We start from the raw sequence: 8,301 nt of genomic DNA, 5'->3' as shown, positions 1-8,301 counted from the left end.
TTCACTAACATTTGTAGTTTTTTTTTTCTTCACACGCTGAATGGCCTGCTCTCGACTAGATGGTTCCAATGTTGTAATGAAAAAAAAAGTGGGCGAAAGGTGGGAGGGAACGGCGAACGGGGTGTCCATAATATCGACAATGATGACGATTATTATTATTATTATTATTATTATTATAGCCGTATAAGCAGAATGTTTTCTAATGCTCTCTAAAGCTAAATTTGTTTTGCTCTGACCAAAAAAAAAGTTTTAGAAATCTGATCATAATAAGTAACCCAAAATTAGTATACAGTTAGTTTGAGCAGCACGAATTTTATAAATGGAAATGTAAAATAATAAACACACATAACATGGCTGGCAGTGTGGTGCGTAAAGTATTGGAATAAATAACTGCCCAGGTTTCCAGTTCAGTTACCGCCTGCGACTAACTTCGTGATATTGAGCAAGTAACTTAAATTGCCGAGTGAGTAAACGGTTCTAATCAATTTATTTCAAAGTGGTACTGGTTAAAGGCTGCAGCCAAATAAATATGTTAAGAATGTTAGCAATAGAATCATGAAATTATAATCCGTGCATATTCTTTACAGGAGGCCACGTTAGGATGTTGCCTTTTTCGGAGTTTGTTCCTAGTGGCAGGTCAGGTGTTGATGTTTTCACAATAATAATAATAATAAACAATAAAAGTTACAGTTTGTTATTAACCTGCAACAGAAAACAGCATATGAATGATAATGCGGGGCCTCCACAGCAATCCCTTTATTCAGCAGTTAAAAACAAGAGATGGTGTATGTGCAAAATGAAACACAACCAACAGCAAGCAGAAAGAGGAATACAGAAGAGCTGTCACGGGTGAAAGAGGTTTTCTGCATCTTGCGCGTGTGTTTAATGTCAAAGGATGAAAACATATTGTTGGCTTCCCAAAAGAATTCAGTTAAATTGATAGTGCTCCTCGCTGCAAGTGATCACAAATCACAAATATCCAAAAGGGAAAGAAAACTGAGGGGATGGACTGTGGCCACTTATAACTATTTCATATTCCTGGATGCATGAAACGTTTAGGAGGAAATTATATTAATTATTATTATTGTTGTTGTTAAAATAACAATAATATAAAATGATAATGGGGAGAAGAAGAATAGCTTGAAGTATTAAAATTAGTATTAGTACTAGTCGTTTTGAAATTAATTTATTTAGTTCAAGGTTTCTATCCTGGCAACTTTGGGCAAAACGCAGGAAGCAACACTGGCCAACCCAAAGAAGGATAACCAGAGTAACTAGAAGAAAAGCAAAGGAGGCACAGGAGAAAAAAATGTAAACACTAGTGACAGGTCAAGACTTGATTCCTGACCGCTAGTGGTAATAATAATAATAATAATAATAATAATAATAATAATAATAATAATAATAATAATAATAATAATAATAATGTTATTACGTGATACACAAAACGTAAATATGTATTTATTCACACACAAAACATTCATGTTCAAAAAAGGTTCATCCCAAAGACACTCTTTCATGTATACTGTATTAAGGCGCATAGTATGCGATGTTAAAAATAAAACCACCGCCTGTCATCGAAGGGCTCGTCCATTTTTCTTTCCTCACACAGCTTTCGGATATTTTAACGGTCCACAAGAATAAGTGGAAGGACCCGCAGATTCGCATGTGCTGAAGGCGGGATTGCATTTCACTCTTTGTGCCAAAACGAAAGGTGTCTCTCCCTGCAGGTGACTGCCAGCCGCGCGGCCTCAGTGATTGTGAAATTTGTGAAGTAGATTCAAACTTCTTGTAGTGGTTTGAAGATTCTGTGGGAAAATAAAAGCGTGTATTTGCAAGTATTATTAATTGCAGAGAAGCTTAAAGTATCGAAACCAAATAATTCGAGGGAGTGCCCGTCGTCACACATCACCCCATCTCGGGTTAGGGCGAGTAACCTGTAAAACGGGCTGGAGGCTGCGTGAGTCGCGCGACTCTCATTCAGGCCAGGCATTTCGCCAGAACTTGCTAATCATCGGAGTCACCTGGAGGACAATGAAGAAGGATTTATTTGAGAAACACATTCGCATTCACTCGTTTTACAACGATGCCGATACAGAATGTTCAGCCAGCGTAGTAAAGAAACGGCAAAACACAAAAATAAACACATGTCGCCGAAAAAGTTCACCTTTGATTACATAAAGAATATACATGCCAACGAAGTTAAGTTTCATTATCATTATGTCCAACTATAAGCCAACTAAATTATTATAATAAATTGCTTTGTATGGTATCGGTTCCATCAGTAATGTCATAATATAATCATATTTTATTTAGTATTTTATTCTTATTAAATATATTAATGTTCAAAACACTTCCGCTATATTTAGAAACATTGGCAATTTTAATTGTTGGTAATCCTCACCAATTTTCAATTGATGACAATATTATTATATTTTGTTTTAGTCGATTTAAGCAATAACAATGCGCTTTCATGTTTAGTAGACACAACAGAGAGCTGCGGATATGTTGCCGCGGTAACCAGACATCCGATGCGCTCCTCGATGCTCTCATTTCGGCAGGACGTCTGTTTATTTTAGCGCGTTGGTGTGTGCTGGAAGATGCTCATAATGAACACGTTCTATTTTGAACGTTTGTAGAATAAAGTCATTATTTAAGTTTACACTCTTCCCCCCACACCCTTCGAATTAATAACGGATTCTGCATGTCAGATCATTACATTGAAAGCAAGGAAACTGTCATTCCTGCGCAGGGTTTCAGGTCAAAACATGTCGGAGCAGGTGTGCCTAAGAGCTGCTGCCGTGCAGCTTTACTGTTTGAGGAGCCTTTAGCTGATGAAAGGCATTTTCATTTACAGACCAAACCGTGCTGCTGTTTAACAAAACGAAATAATGACGACATCAAGGAGCGTAACATCAGTTCGAAGACTTATACTTAAATTCGTTACAAACCTCGACAAAGGCTGCGTCTCATTTACCGCGCGGAATATCCGTCGAGGTACAGAAAAGAAAAGGAAAACATACTAATGCAATTCACGTGAAAAATATTTTATCACAGTAACGGTTTGCTTTCAACGAAAATAATCCGCGGTAAGATATACATTAGAGGCTTTATTTAAGTTGTGCTGTTAGTATTATATTCTCTGAATATAAATAGGAAAGGTTTCAGTCAAAAATTCTGAAATGCTTTCAATTTGGATTGCGTTCTAAAGTGCATACTTTCGAAAAGCTCATCAAAGTTATTAAAGTAACAAATGCAAAACTGCCCACTGCCAATTTTAACCCTGACAAATTTTAATGACGCATAATGATGCACGACTATATCAAACTATTTGACACTTCTTAATAATTTTAAATTGCAGTAATTCTTGAAGCACTTATCGCGTGAATGCTTTCAAAGCGTCCATAATGAAGCTGCACTGAGGCCACTCATAGTGTAGTGAAGCCCCATACTCGAGTCCTAGTATACTGCATTAGAATCTCGAGAAGGTAACTAAAGATTTTTTTTTTGTTAATTGGTTGTGTTTTATTCTTTTAGAAAAAAATATTACAGAAATTAGATTGAATACAACAAAATAGCGTCTCTTTTATCAAAGAATCTGGAGAGTGATGTGTTGCATGTTGGTCGGACCTTCAAATATGAATCCACTCCGCTGTTTACGGGTACACGTTACAATACATGATAATAATTATTATTATAACCAGTCAGATTACATCTAAATGCGCATAATTATTATGTGATCGTTTTATATCAGTAGAGTTACTAGGGTGTCTTCCTGTCGTGGGTATTTGAAGATTTAACGATGGTGAATATCAAAATAACATAAACCTTTATCTTTACTTATTTTTCATTAGCTGAGCAGATGACCCTTTAGCCACGCCCCTGTCTTACATTAAATATAAATAAACATAATAAACGAAATGTAAAAATAAGCATAATGTGATGTTGCAGTTGTGGAGAACAATGACTAATACATCAAAGGCATATATATATATATATATATATATATATATATATATATATATATATATATATATATATATATATATATATATAGATAGATAGATAGATAGATAGATAGATAGATAGATAGATAGATAGATTATATATAGATATGGAATAATATAAAATGTTAGTTCCCCATCTACAAAACCTGTTATATTCCTCTGGGCACAGTGAGCAGAGCGCTGCCGCTTATCTTAGATGCGAATCCCGCGCCCGGTTGTTATCTGTGTGGAGTTTGCGTGTGCTGCCTTACAGGTGCGTGCGGTTCTTTAACGTCTGCCTTACGTCCGCCCCGATTATTGACAAGCAGCTGCAGCCCAGAGTGTGTGTGGTCCTTGGCCACGACTGACTTCCAGTCCAGGAGTGTTTCCTGCCTTGCGCCCAGTGCTGTCGAGTAGGCTCTGGCGCCTCACTATCCCAGGATTGATTAAGCGGATTTATGAGTGTTACGTTATGTTTCGAAAACGGGATATTTGTGGGATTTCGAAACGACCTGAGAAGATGTGGGTCTCAAGGTGTGTTATGATCGCCTGGCACTCTGGACCAGGGGGGTCACTTCCTACCTTGTGCCGGAATATGCTCGGTCCCACTTTAATGGAAAACGGGTTTAGAAAATGAGTTGATAATATATGTGTGCATTTCGAGATTAGTTTATTCTAAGATTATTATTTCATTATACTTCATTTTAATCGTAATTTAACTTAATCCTGATACTCTATGTTCAATTCATCATAACAACTATTCATGGTGGCTCTAAAATCGGTACTGACCCCTACTCTCTTTTCTGTTTCTTTTTCCGGTTTCTTTGTGGTGGTGGCCTGCGCCACCTCCACCTACTCAAAGCTTCATGATGCTCCAACAATGATGGACGGATTAAAAGGAAGAAGTCTACGTGACCATCATCATCATCAAGCCCTTCCGTGAGAACCCTAAATCCAAAGAGGACTGTTTCATTTATGTTAGGTAGAATGCCCAGAGGGGACTGGGCGGTCTCATGGTCTGGAATCCCTACAGATTTTATTTTTTCTCCAGCCGTCTGGAGTTTTTTTGTTTTTTCTGTCCCCCCTGGCCATTGAACCTTACTCTTATTCGATGTTAATGTTGATTTATTTTTTTATAATTATGTCTTTCATTTTTCTATTCTTTAATATGTAAAGCACTTTGAGCTACTGTTTGTATGAAAATGTGCTATATAAATAAATGTTGTTGTTGTTGTTGTATTATGAGAGTCACCATAAGGGGCCGCCATTCTCACACGAGAGCCGTTTTGGTTTTTTTTCTGATTGGTGTTTCACTAATTTCTGTGCCTCAAATACCCACTTTGATTTCTTAGAAGTAATGGCAATATGTGTTTGTTGAGATAAAAATACCAGTTTACGTCGCAGACCAAGTTAGTTGCCCTTAAAACAACGATGATCACAAATATAGTGTTCAGTAGATCACACGCTCATGTACAAACTGCTAAAGATTTATCGAGACTGACAATATTCCTGTAAATTGTTAGCAGCATTCTGCACGGTGCAGTCCGTAGACTCCACTTAAGTTGAGGACACACATGAACTATAGCTAATAAATGCTGCATCGGATATGCCGACTAACTAAAGATTCACAGTTATTAATGACACTATCGTAGCTCAAAAACACAGGCCTATCAAATGTGGATCCACGCGAGCGTGTCTGTTTTTATTTATGTAAATATTGCAAAGAGTATTGTGTAAAAGCGTTTCATTTTGTGCCACTTTGCATTATACTGTATATATGACGAATGAACAGACATGTAAGTCACTAAAAACAGTGCGCTCATATTTTGCTGAAAAAGAACGTTCTTTCTATTCTTTTATTTCACTTTTGCTGGGCCTAATGAAAACATGAAAAGTAATCGCGACTTCGATGTAATATATATCATGTTTAAAATAACTGAACTTACAAAGTAAGTGGGAAAATGGATGGACAATATCAGTTAATAAATAAATATTCTGTTTAGATCAATATTACAGCAAGACGATACACCGTACATAATTAAGCACGAAGGTTTTGATACTATAATCAACAAACACCCTATCAAATATATACGACCATTGGGTTACCAAAAATTGGAGAGTTTAAACTGTGCTTAATTTTTGAAGAAGAAAAAACGGGCTACTGCCCGATACACCGAATCTCTTTCAAGTGAAAAGGCGTGAGCCGTGCAATTAAAAGGCACTGAAAGTGCGAACGGACGCCTTTGATTGTCCTCCGCATGAGACGTAAACGGATCACAGTGACCCTCCGCTGTTTATTATGTCAACACTCAAGTCCTTTCAATCCCATTTTCTGGGCATTTCTCGCTTCTTTATCTCCACAGCGTAAACATTTTATGCAAAGGCAGAATAAACACAAGGGGAAAAAAAAGTAATTTCGGAAGGACGGACAATGAGAAGTCTCCTAACTTTAATGGGTCATTCCGCATCTCACACCGATTTTGTATTTTCTTTACATAACACGGTTTTAAAATGCCACATTTTAAGTTCTGAATAAACAATCCAAATGTCAGAGTTTGTATGCAACAGCCTAAAGACATTTTGGCAAGGTAGACTGGAAAAATGTCAATAATTGTTCCAAATGCTGAACTGTGCAGGTTGTTGCAGATTTTTCTTTTTTCGATAAACCACAGCAGAGCGCATCTTTCATATGAGAAGCCCGCGCTGCGATGCTTGTGAAAAGAATGAGGCCAGCCTGGCTGCACGACTGCGCCCAGTAAACAGCCGGAGGCGCAGCTTAAGTTCATCTGCGGGTCTCCGCTCCCAATCTGCAGATCCTCGTTTGCATTCGACTGCGCTGCAGCTCCACGCAGAGGGCGCCGAGCTCCTCGACTGCTAAGCCTTCCTGCCTTTACTACACTGAGGAGCGCAACATTACCTTACAGCCGGGATCTTTTATACTTATCTACTCAGCATTCATTATACTGTATTGTCTTACTGATGCTATCTCGCAAGAAAAGGAATTATCATCCAAATCGATTCCACATATTCGTAGCTAAATTGATGTCAGCTACAAAGTTGAATATGCAGTCTAACGTTCAAGCGAAATAAAAGCGAAAACAGCACACATTATTACAACTATAGAAGAACCCTCATCATGAACAGTATCAGAAGTTTTATAATGAGTGGACGACAGCAAAAATAAAGTGATACAATAATAATACAATAATTTTATCAACCTTTGGTATTAGGCTACTACTTGTAATCAGAATGCTGTCGGCTTATTTATCAGCCACCGATAACAAACTGTACAATAACTAATAAATATAGCACTATGAGCATGATAATTATAATCAACGGCATTATTGTAAGCTACAGGCATATATTTGGTAACACAATGAACATCAGAAATGTGTCGGTTAGCTGAATCTTTTTATATGCTTTTCAAAGTGAGCACAGTGTAGAATTTGACTGTAACAAATATATTTAAATGATACATTTGCAACGACCTTCAGTGCGCATCATAAACGAGTTTTAACAAGGCTGGTGTATAATTCGTGAACTATATGGAACTCATTCATAGTTTGTTTTATACATTATGTGCTTAGCGCGACACTCTACTAAAATAAGCTATGGATATAAAAACAAAAAAAGTCTTACACTACTATAGGCATATAAAGGGTTTATATGTACGTTGTTGTAATGGGCAATAAAACATCACACCGAACTTCTCGTGCTTTTATACGGTAATTGAAGGCATTTGTGTTCTGAAATTTTAAACAAGAATAACACTCATGCCCGACCGAGTGGAGAGACTTTTAAAGCGTGTGGTTAACGCCTTTTAACTGTGAAATGGCTCTTTTATTACGAGACAGCAACCGTTTGGTGGCAAGGTTTTAAAAAAAAAAAGAAAAAAAGAAAAGAAAAAAAAACAGTTTCACACATGTAAGGATTTTCGCACATCATTTGTGCCCTGTGCCAAATGATCTTAAATTATGAGTAATTACAAGCCTCGCCGTGATTAGCGAAGAAGAAGCTGCGTTTCATTATTCTTTGATGCGAGTTTGCTGTGGAAAGAACTATTACGTTGTGGGTGATAATTGATTCATATGTATATTCATTATAAGGCAACATAAGATAAAAACGCAATAATATACCAAATCTTTACTGGAGTGTGCAAACATTTCAGAATCTTTCACAAGGGTAAATTATATTATGGGTAATAACTGATGTTCACTATATAAAAAAAAAAAACCAAAAACTAAAATCTATATTGTCTCAAAAAGGACTATGTATATTTCTCCAAATTATTTATCAATGCAAATAATTTGACGTT

This window comes from Polypterus senegalus, chromosome 5 (genome assembly GCF_016835505.1).
Source record: "Polypterus senegalus isolate Bchr_013 chromosome 5, ASM1683550v1, whole genome shotgun sequence".
NCBI lineage: Eukaryota > Metazoa > Chordata > Cladistia > Polypteriformes > Polypteridae > Polypterus > Polypterus senegalus.
The sequence above is the reverse complement of the archived record's forward strand: the minus strand, read 5'-3'. Positions refer to the sequence as shown.